This window comes from Alosa sapidissima, chromosome 18 (genome assembly GCF_018492685.1).
Source record: "Alosa sapidissima isolate fAloSap1 chromosome 18, fAloSap1.pri, whole genome shotgun sequence".
NCBI lineage: Eukaryota > Metazoa > Chordata > Actinopteri > Clupeiformes > Clupeidae > Alosa > Alosa sapidissima.
Window position 1 is genome coordinate 31963658 of NC_055974.1, and position 10000 is coordinate 31973657.

Here is a 10000-nt window from a genome sequence, read left to right on the forward strand (position 1 = left end):
TCACGGTTGATGGTGTCACAAGCTTTGCTGAGGTTGATGAAGGCGATGTTAAGGTCTTTGTGATGTTGATATCGGTTGTTTGTGTTTGTAAGAAACGAGCAAAAATCATATGACCGCCTTAGGTTAACCCTCAAATGTTATAAATTGTAATTGTATTGTCTCAAAGAGAAGTTAGTTGGCTTAGTCAGTGAAGGTGAACCTCAATGCAAATTGAGGTGTTTGACACCCTCCACCTTGGAATGGGGGATGGGTTTGGCGAGCCAGATAAGATGAAGGCAGTGGTAGCATACGACATGAAAAGTTTGACTGATGTTACATTGGCCTAATTTCATTACAAGTTGTTCTCATGTTGCATAATAGGACCTGTAGGCTATGCCATGAACTGCAATGAACTGAATATGGCTGCTAATGCCAGGTGTTTAGAATGTTGTTGTTTGTCCAGTTATGAGAATTTAGAATGTTGTTGTTTGTCCAGTTATGAGAGAGCTCTTGCCATCCCCACATCTACTCCCATGAAAGGGAAACGTCAAGTTTTACCTGCTCCGGCCTTGTCCAGCATTTCAAGTGGGACTGACCGGCAAGTCATTACATGAAAACTATTTTCTTGATTTTTATCTCAGTCTGTCCTAGTTCTAGTGAAAGTACTCGATTAAACAGTGTGTAAGTAGCGCTACCTACTGACTTCTATTGCTACTTTTGTGGTGTAGTCATAGTTATCATTTATTTATCCAATTGTTATTTTATGCTAAACATTCTGACAGAATTGATTGGGCAGATGAGGGGCCTACAAGTTGTGCTGGAGAGAACGATGACGGCTCAGATGACGAGTATCTTCCGCCAATATCTTTACGGTGAGTTATTATTTGTGTCCGTTTCCTCTGTCTTTGTGTCCTCTCTTTACAGTTTTCACACAATTGTTGTGTTCTGCCCCCCCAGATTGGGTGGTGCACTAAAGGGAGCACAGCACATTCACAACCTTCCAATTATTGGACTTGACGAGACTGTGCATGACCTGTCCTCCAATGAAGACTGTCCTGATGAGCTCTTGCCCAACCTTGAGATGCCAATTTTGCCAGGCCCTGAGAAGGTCCTCTGTGAAGATGATATCATTGGTGTGAAAGCAGCAATAACTTATGAGAACTGCATGAAGCAGCTGGTCACCTTTTTAGCTCTGCCTGTAGACAGATGCACTGGCGTTCTTAGGACGGGTCAAGTGTGTGACAGTGTTGCCCCCTTTCACACAAACATCTCCTTCAAGGGCACAGCAATGAGCGTGGAATGGGTAAGCCTTGACGGGTCACATCTTGTTTGAACTCTATGGTACCATACAGCACTGCACATGCCATGGGCATTTACTACTTTTTTCTGACTTTTAGACCTGCCCCAATGGACACTGCCTATGGAGTGGAACTCTCCGCCTCTGTTTAAATTTGGTATGCAAGCTGGGGACTCTCCTTTCCACCAGCCTGCTGCTCGCTGGAAACAACTATGCCAAAGTTGCTCTCCTGTTCAAATACATGAACATGGGCATGGTGAACCTCAAACACCTTCTTCACCATCCAGGATACCTACTGTGTTGACACAGTAAAAGAATTCTGGGAAGAGCAGAGGTCTGAGGTCATCAGTCAACTTCAGGGAGAAGATGTGGTTCTTCTAGGTATGTATTTATGGCGGGACACCATGGCAGTAAGTACATGTAAGCATTCGTCATATATAAAGAAAGAATTTAGAAATTTGCCCTCTTTTTGTGACGGCAGAAATGACTCACCAGGGCAGTGTGCACAGTATGGGAGCTATACTACCATGGAGCTTGAAACCAAGGCAATTGTTCATGTAGCAACCATAGACAAACGGCAGACCTCATGGAACTCCAACATCATGGAGAAGGAGGGTTTTATTCAGACTGTAGACAAGCTGTCAAAAGAAATGAAGGTAGTAGAGTTCTGCACAGATGCTCATCCCTAGATCGCAGCCCTTTTGAGTAAGTAGTCATCTCATAACATTATGATTACACATTTTGATATGCTGACAGGTTTTCTAAAATAACATGATTCCCCACTCCACAGATTCAGACAAAGGCAGATTCAAAGATCTTGGAATTCACCACAGTCTGGACATGTGGCATGGTGCCAAAGATCTTGGAATTCACCACAGTCTGGACATGTGGCATGGTGCCAAAGATCTTGGAATTCACCACAGTCTGGACATGTGGCATGGTGCCAAAGATCTTGGAATTCACCACAGTCTGGACATGTGGCATGGTGCCAAAGATCTTGGAATTCACCACAGTCTGGACATGTGGCATGGTGCCAAAGATCTTGGAATTCACCACAGTCTGGACATGTGGCATGGTGCCAAAGATCTTGGAATTCACCACAGTCTGGACATGTGGCATGGTGCCAAAGATCTTGGAATTCACCACAGTCTGGACATGTGGCATGGTGCCAAAGATCTTGGAATTCACCACAGTCTGGACATGTGGCATGGTGCCAAAGATCTTGGAATTCACCACAGTCTGGACATGTGGCATGGTGCCAAAGATCTTGGAATTCACCACAGTCTGGACATGTGGCATGGTGCCAAAGATCTGGCTAAAAGCATTTCCACTGTAAGTGGTATGCATGGTCATTCTGATCAAAAGCATCTTATTTCATGTTCAATGCATTGACCCATACCACCAACAACTATGTCAATCTGTGGAATCATCAGCTTTAGTCTTTGATAATGAGGTCTTCATAGCTCTCAATGCAAAAAGGTTGCATGGAATAACTTACATTTGTTTGTGTTTTTTGTTTATCTCCTCAAGGCATCAAAGGTGAAAGAACAGACCCTTCTCCTCAACTGGTTGAGGGATATAGTCAACCACTTTTGGTGGTGTTGCAAGACAGCCAACACAATTGAGCAGTTTCTTGTAAGAAGAACTAATGTTATTTTAGTTGTTGCCATGAAGCTCCATGACTTGTCCATGACTCTATTGACTATTACACATTTACATAAGTCATTGTGTAATAATTTAATTATTTTGTATTTGTTTGTTTTATTTTGCTCAGGGACTTTGGATTGGAGTCCTTCACCATGTCTGCAACGTTCACACTTGGGAATTGGGAAGCTGCCAACATGACCATCTTGAAGACCTGCAGGAGAAGAAGTGGATAGAGAGGGATTCCAAGTGCCACAAAGCATGGTGTCATCATGAACAAGCGCTGGCTGAAGGACGTAGCCAAATATCTGCGCTTCAGGTAAAGTATTGGGACATGGTTGTCTAAATTTTACAGCTAGCTCTGTCATGTATGTGCCTGTCTCAGATTTTTTTTTTTATTCATCCAGATCGACTGCACACCTAGAATCATTCCAAAATCATATTTTGATGTACGCCAGCAAACGTCAAGCCTTCACTCCCCGTGTGTATGAGGCAAGAGTTCTTCTCGCAGCTATAGACTACAATGCTCACCGCAACCAACCAACAATCAGGACCGCCGAGGGACAACAAATGTAGGTTTTAGACATGCAGTATTCCCATTGCAAAGTATATCTACAGTCTTGTTCACAAAATCCTGTTTTATTCAAGAATGTGCATGTTTATCTCAGCTCATATAATTATGGTCATTTGTGTATTTAGTTTCAAAAGGAAGTACAACAAAAACGCCAGAAGGTACAGTGTGTATGCAGGGAAATGTGATAAAGACTACAAGTACATTCCAAAGCTGCAAGCAAGCAGATGATCCCAGAAGGTTAGGTCTTGTGCCCCCCATCCAGCCACCACCCACAGCAGACCTGGTACAGACGCAGGTCAGCAGAGGTCTAGGTATGTCATGTACATGTTTTTACTGTAGCTCGTAACTGTCTGTTGTATGAACATGGCTAATGGCACTGTACTTCTTTTACAGAGTCTGCAAGCAGCTCCCGACCGGGAATGATCATCGTGGGTCCAATTACTCACCATGGGTCCAATCACTGCTCAATGTGGCACCAGTAAATATTTTCCTCAAATACTGAAGTGATGGACATTTTTTGTGTAAATAATTAATCATAGATGTGTGTAAATAGTAATAAATCTATATTGCATTTGCATATTGCCTCTAGCATTGTTGTCCATTTTTCTATTTCATTGACTTTACAAAGTGGTAAATCACTTCAGCACCTTCTGTTACCTTTTTTTTAATCTTGTCTTTATTGTGTAGCCTAAAATAAACAATACTGACAGGTTGTTTAGGTGTTACCAGCCAACAACAAATCTTTTATTCTTTCTCACAAACTTAAAAAAATACAAAATAGAAAATAAAAATGTGCAACAATGGTATGAACTATTTACAGAAATGTACAACTTAGACACTCGGAACATATCCGGTGTATTGACCCTGAGGGTCAGGGAATTTATCCCTTATCTTAGCAACGCAGCAGCTTGGGATAACCCTCCTGTTCCCCTGGCCCAGTGACCTATGCTGCCAGAAAATAAAATGACGGTAAGCAGCATATCTAAATTCTCTGTTGTCATCACCCGGCTCCCTAATCTGGCCTAATACAGTGAGGTCTGCTCTGTACTGTCTGTGGATCCTTAGAAAGCCTTCCTGTATGCAGTACTGTCTAAAGTGTGGCAGAAGGCTCACACAGTGTGCAGGGTCTTGGCCACAGCATTTGCGTTCCCTGTCAGTTGGCATGTCCCTGCAATGGCTACAGGTGCACCATGGAACACCTGGTACCTCCACAAATGTGGGGGCACCATGCCGGCGTTGATGCCCCAGCAAGACGTCAAACACAAGGCCTTTCCAACAGTTGAGATGTAAGATGGCAGTGGTCCTCCAGGCTCATTTCCTGCAGAAGGCTCTGAAAAAATAATACGATTTGGTTGTACAGGTTGGATGTTTGTAGACAGGCAATGCAGTATAAATGGTCAGCTATTTACCAATGATGATGAAAGAAATTGATAATGAATAAATGTATGTGTATATCTGTAGATTTAATTTCTATCAAGTTATCAAGTGCCTGGGAAACCAATATGCTATTGGATGGCCCAATAGGAGATATATTTTCCCTGTTTCTACCGTCGTCGAATCAACAGATGATGATCTCTGGCTCTGCATGCAAAGAAGTACCCGACAAATAACATAATGTATAATAGCTAGCAAGCTCATTGCGCGATCGTTGAAAAACATAACCACTTTGGTAACATAGCTTGGATCTGCAGAATTGCTAGCTGATGTGTAATATAGTAGCCTACCAAAATTGCAACGATCTAGCATTATTATTTACTGTCTTACATAAACGCTATTGCAGAATTACATACCAAATGATTACATTAAATGTCGAACATTACCACTTTGGTAACTTTAGCTTGGATTCATCTGCAGAATTGCTAGCTGCAGTGAACAATATAGTAGCCGACTAAAATTGCAACGACCTACCATTATTATTTACTGCCTTGCATAAACGCTATTGCAGAATTACATACCTAATGATTACATTCAATGTCGTCAAATCAAACATTAGCTAAACTAACGAACCTCATCAACTGAAGGAACATCTGACGAGGTTGTGGTGGACATCTTCGTTTTTTGATGTGCAACGGCTACCGTAGTTCTAAAATGAGGCGGCGCTAGAAATGTTGGTTGCAATATAACACCTAACCACTAGATGGGAGAAGTTCTTACACAGGGAGGCTTTAAGGTCTTTGTGATGTTGCTAAGGCGATGTTAAGGTCTTTGTGATGTTGCTAAGGCGATGTTAAAGTCTTTGTGATGTTGCTGAGGCGATGAAGGCGATGTTGAAGTCTTTGTGATGTTGCTGAGGCGATGTTACTTTCACACTTTCTCTCTTACACACATACACACTCACACACACACATATGTGCCCACTTTCTCTTTGACACACACACATGTGCACGCTTTCTGTCAAACACACACAAATGATATAAAACACACATACACTCACGCTTTCCGTCAAACAAACGCACACCCACATGTGCACGCTTTCTCTTACACACACACACAAATGATATAAAACACTCTTGCTGTACTGTACATGCTTGCATGGAGACACAAAAACACTTCCACATAAACATGTAACTTGTGTATTTGTTGCCCCATGGCTCCCTTATGAAGAGATTTCACAATAAAGGATAAATAAAAAAATAAAATAAATAAAAAACATACTGATTCATGTGTGCACACACACACACAAACACGCACAAACACACACGCACAAACATGCACAAACACACACACACACACACACATGCACAAACATGCACAAACACACACACACACACACACAAACGCACAAATACACACTCACACACACACACACACAAATACACACTCACACACACGCACACACACGCACAAAGACACACACACACAAACATGCACAAACACACACACACACAAATACACACACTCACACACACACACGCACAAACACACACACACGCACAGGGTATGGGCTGTGCTTTGCAGGTCTAATGTTCCGCTCAGCAGGTCTTGGGTGTGTTAAATGTTGATAAATGATAGAACTGATGGTTGCAGAGTTCAATCAAAACTGTGCTTATAAAATATTAAGATGAATATGGGTAACTATGGCAACCGAGTGGACGTTCCATTCCTCTCCTCTAACTGCAGGGATTGGTCACCCTGACAACAGAAAGAGCTCGGAACCACAACCCTGCATGCTGATCGCTGCACAACCTCAACACAGCCCTGACACAACCTTAACAAACCTACAGAAACACACTATGCAAAACCCTGAAGCCACTCAGTGCATCCTGATCAACACTCAACCTCAAAACAACCTTAACAAACCTACAGAAACACACTATGCAAAACCCTGAAGACACACAGTGCATCCTGATCAACACTCAACCTCAAAACAACCTTAACAAACCTACAGAAACACACTATGCAAAACCCTGAAGACACACAGTGCATCCTGATCAACACTCAACCTCAAAACAACCTTACCAAACCTCTTTCAGTGAGACAGCTCTTTCAGTGAGACAGCTCATTCAGTGAGACAGCTCATTCAGCTCTTTATTTGGACAGAGAGGCAGCAAGTCCCTGTCCCCCGTTTGGTAGAGCCACAGTGCATCCGGATCCACACACAACCTCAATAGAACCTTAAAGCAACCTTAAAACAACCTACAGGGGCACACAACACACCACACAACCTCAACAGAACCTTAAAGCAACCTTAAAACAACCTACAGGGGCACACAACACACCACACAACCTCAACAGAACCTTAAAGCAACCTTAAAACAACCTACAGGGGCACACAACACACCACACAACCTCAAAGCAACCTTAAAACAACCTACAGGGGCACACAACACACCAAACAACCTCAACAGAACCTTAAAGCAACCTACAGAGGCACACAACACACTACACAACCTCAACAGAACCTTAAAGCAACCTTAAAACAACCTACAGGGGCACACAACACACCACACAACCTCAATAGAACCTTAAAGCAACCTTAAAACAACCTACAGAGGCACACAACACACCAGCCTGCCACAATGCAGCACATGTTGGAGGGGGGTAGCTGGGGGTAGATTGGTAACAGGAGGGGGTAGATTAGTGGCCTGGGGCATGGAGATCTCTGAAGGATGGAGAGAGTGAAGGGAACAGAAACATGGAGAGAAGGAGAAGGATAGAGAGAGGGTGAGGGATGGAGAGAGAGCGAAGGATGGAGAGAGAGAGAGAAGGATGGAGAGAGAGGAGGAAGTGAATGATGGAGAGAGAGAGAGGAGGCAATGGATGGAGAGATAGAGAGATAGAGAGAAAAAAGGAGGAGAGTGTTTTTATGTGTGTGAGAAGGTGTGTGTGTGTGTGTGTATGTGTGAGAGTGTTTTTATGTGTGTGAGAAGGTGTGTGTATGAGTGAGTGTCACTGTGTGTGTGTGTGTGTGTGTGTGTGTGTGTGTGTGTGCGTTATGGCTGGGTTCTGGAGTGACCAAGCTTGGCGCGCAGGTCTGGGTTCTAGAGCGGGCAAGCTCGGAACAGCATTAGCGGGTACGTAGAGGTGGGTTCTAACAGCCTTAGAACCCGCAGAAATACCATTGATCATCTGGGCTCTAATTGATTGATGTGATTGATCATCTGGGCTCTAATTAGTGGGTTTGATCCAGCAAGCTACTGCTCCTAGACCACTACTGCTCCTAGCCCGCTACTGCTCCTAGCCCGCTACTGCTCCTAGCCCACTACTGCTCCTAGACCGCTACTGCTCCTAGACCGCTACTGCTCCTACTACTGCTCCTAGACCGCTACTGCTCCTACTGCTCCTAGCCCGCTACTGCTCCTAGCCCACTACTGCTCCTAGACCGCTACTGCTCCTACTGCTCCTACTACTGCTCCTAGCCCGCTACTCCTACTACTGCTCCTAGCCCGCTACTGCTCCCACTACTGCTCCTAGACCGCTACTGCTCCTAGACCACTACTGCTCCTAGACCGCTGCTGCTCCTAGACCACTACTGCTCCTAGCCCGCTACTGCTCCTACTACTGCTCCTAGCCCGCTACTGCTCCTAGCCCGCTACTGCTCCTACTACTGCCCCTACTACTGCTCCTAGCCCGCTACTGCTCCTACTACTGCTCCTACTACTGCTCCTAGCCCACTACTGCTCCTACTACTGCTCCTAGCCCACTACTGCTCCTACTACTGCTCCTAGCCCGCTACTGCTCCTAGACCACTACTGCTCCTAGCCCGCTGCTGCTCCTAGACCACTACTGCTCCTAGCCCGCTACTGCTCCTACTACTGCTCCTAGCCCGCTACTGCTCCTAGCCCGCTACTGCTCCTACTACTGCCCCTACTACTGCTCCTAGCCCACTACTGCTCCTACTACTGCTCCTACTACTGCTCCTAGCCCACTACTGCTCCTACTACTGCTCCTAGCCCGCTACTGCTCCTACTACTGCTCCTAGCCCGCTACTGCTCCTAGACCACTACTGCTCCTAGCCCGCTGCTGCTCCTAGACCACTACTGCTCCTAGCCCGCTACTGCTCCTAGCCCACTACTGCTCCTACTACTGCTCCTAGCCCGCTACTGCTCCTACTACTGCTCCTACTACTGCTCCTAGCCCGCTACTGCTCCTACTACTGCTCCTACTACTGCTCCTAGCCCACTACTGCTCCTAGCCCGCTACTGCTCCTAGCCCGCTACTGCTCCTACTACTGCTCCTACTACTGCTCCTAGCCCACTACTGCTCCTACTACTGCTCCTAGCCCGCTACTGCTCCTACTACTGCTCCTACTACTGCTCCTAGCCCGCTACTGCTCCTACTACTGCTCCTACTACTGCTCCTAGCCCACTACTGCTCCTACTACTGCTCCTAGCCCACTACTGCTCCGCTGGCTCTTGTCGTGTTTCGTGTTATTCCTGTTTTTCGGCGTTTTTTGGCCCCATTGAAATGAATGGCGGAATGCTGGGCCTCTATGACATCACAGCACCTCATTACTTGCACCTGGTAAAGCTCTACTGCTAGAGTTGATTACTTGCACCTGGCAGAGTTCTACTGCTAGAGTTGATTACTTGCACCTGGCAGAGTTCTAAGCCATCTGGCAATGTCTAATGGGCTGGGCTGGGCTGTCTGTGTATATGAAGGTGTGTGCATGTAACCTTTGACCTGTATGTCCGATTTTCATGAATGAGGTACTGTTGGAATCCTCGAATGAAGCCCAGTTCAATGCCTTGCCAGCACCAAGTGTAAAGGTCATGTAAAAAGCAGAGCTTCGCGCTCTGCCATCTTTTTTTAAAGTGAATCCATGTTCATACAGGTCATTTAAAAAAATATATATATATTTTCCAAATCCATTCAGCCCAGTTCAATGCCTTGCCAGCACCAAATCATGTAAAAAAATCATGGATTTAAAGTGAATCCATGTTCATACAGGTCATTTAAAAAAAAAAAAAAAAAAAAAAAAATTCCCAATCCATTAAGCCCCGTTCAATGCCCAGCTAGCTCCATTTAAACTTAGTCATGTAAACAGTAAACATTGAGAAACACAC

General features: G+C 44.8%; 2 long non-coding RNA genes across 2 annotated transcripts in view; one reads left to right on the forward strand and one right to left on the reverse strand.

Annotated features, from left to right (window-relative positions):
• Positions 1 to 10000, reverse strand: part of LOC121689892 — a 25218-nt gene that overhangs the window by 14064 nt on the left and 1154 nt on the right. The window contains exon 2 of the long non-coding RNA XR_006024920.1: positions 4756 to 4762. This is a non-coding gene — a long non-coding RNA (uncharacterized LOC121689892). The remainder of the gene's footprint in view (positions 1 to 4755; positions 4763 to 10000) is intronic.
• On the forward strand, positions 1912 to 3180 carry LOC121689891. Its single transcript, XR_006024919.1, has 3 exons — positions 1912 to 1981; positions 2807 to 2911; positions 3051 to 3180. It is a non-coding gene; the product is annotated as an uncharacterized LOC121689891 (long non-coding RNA).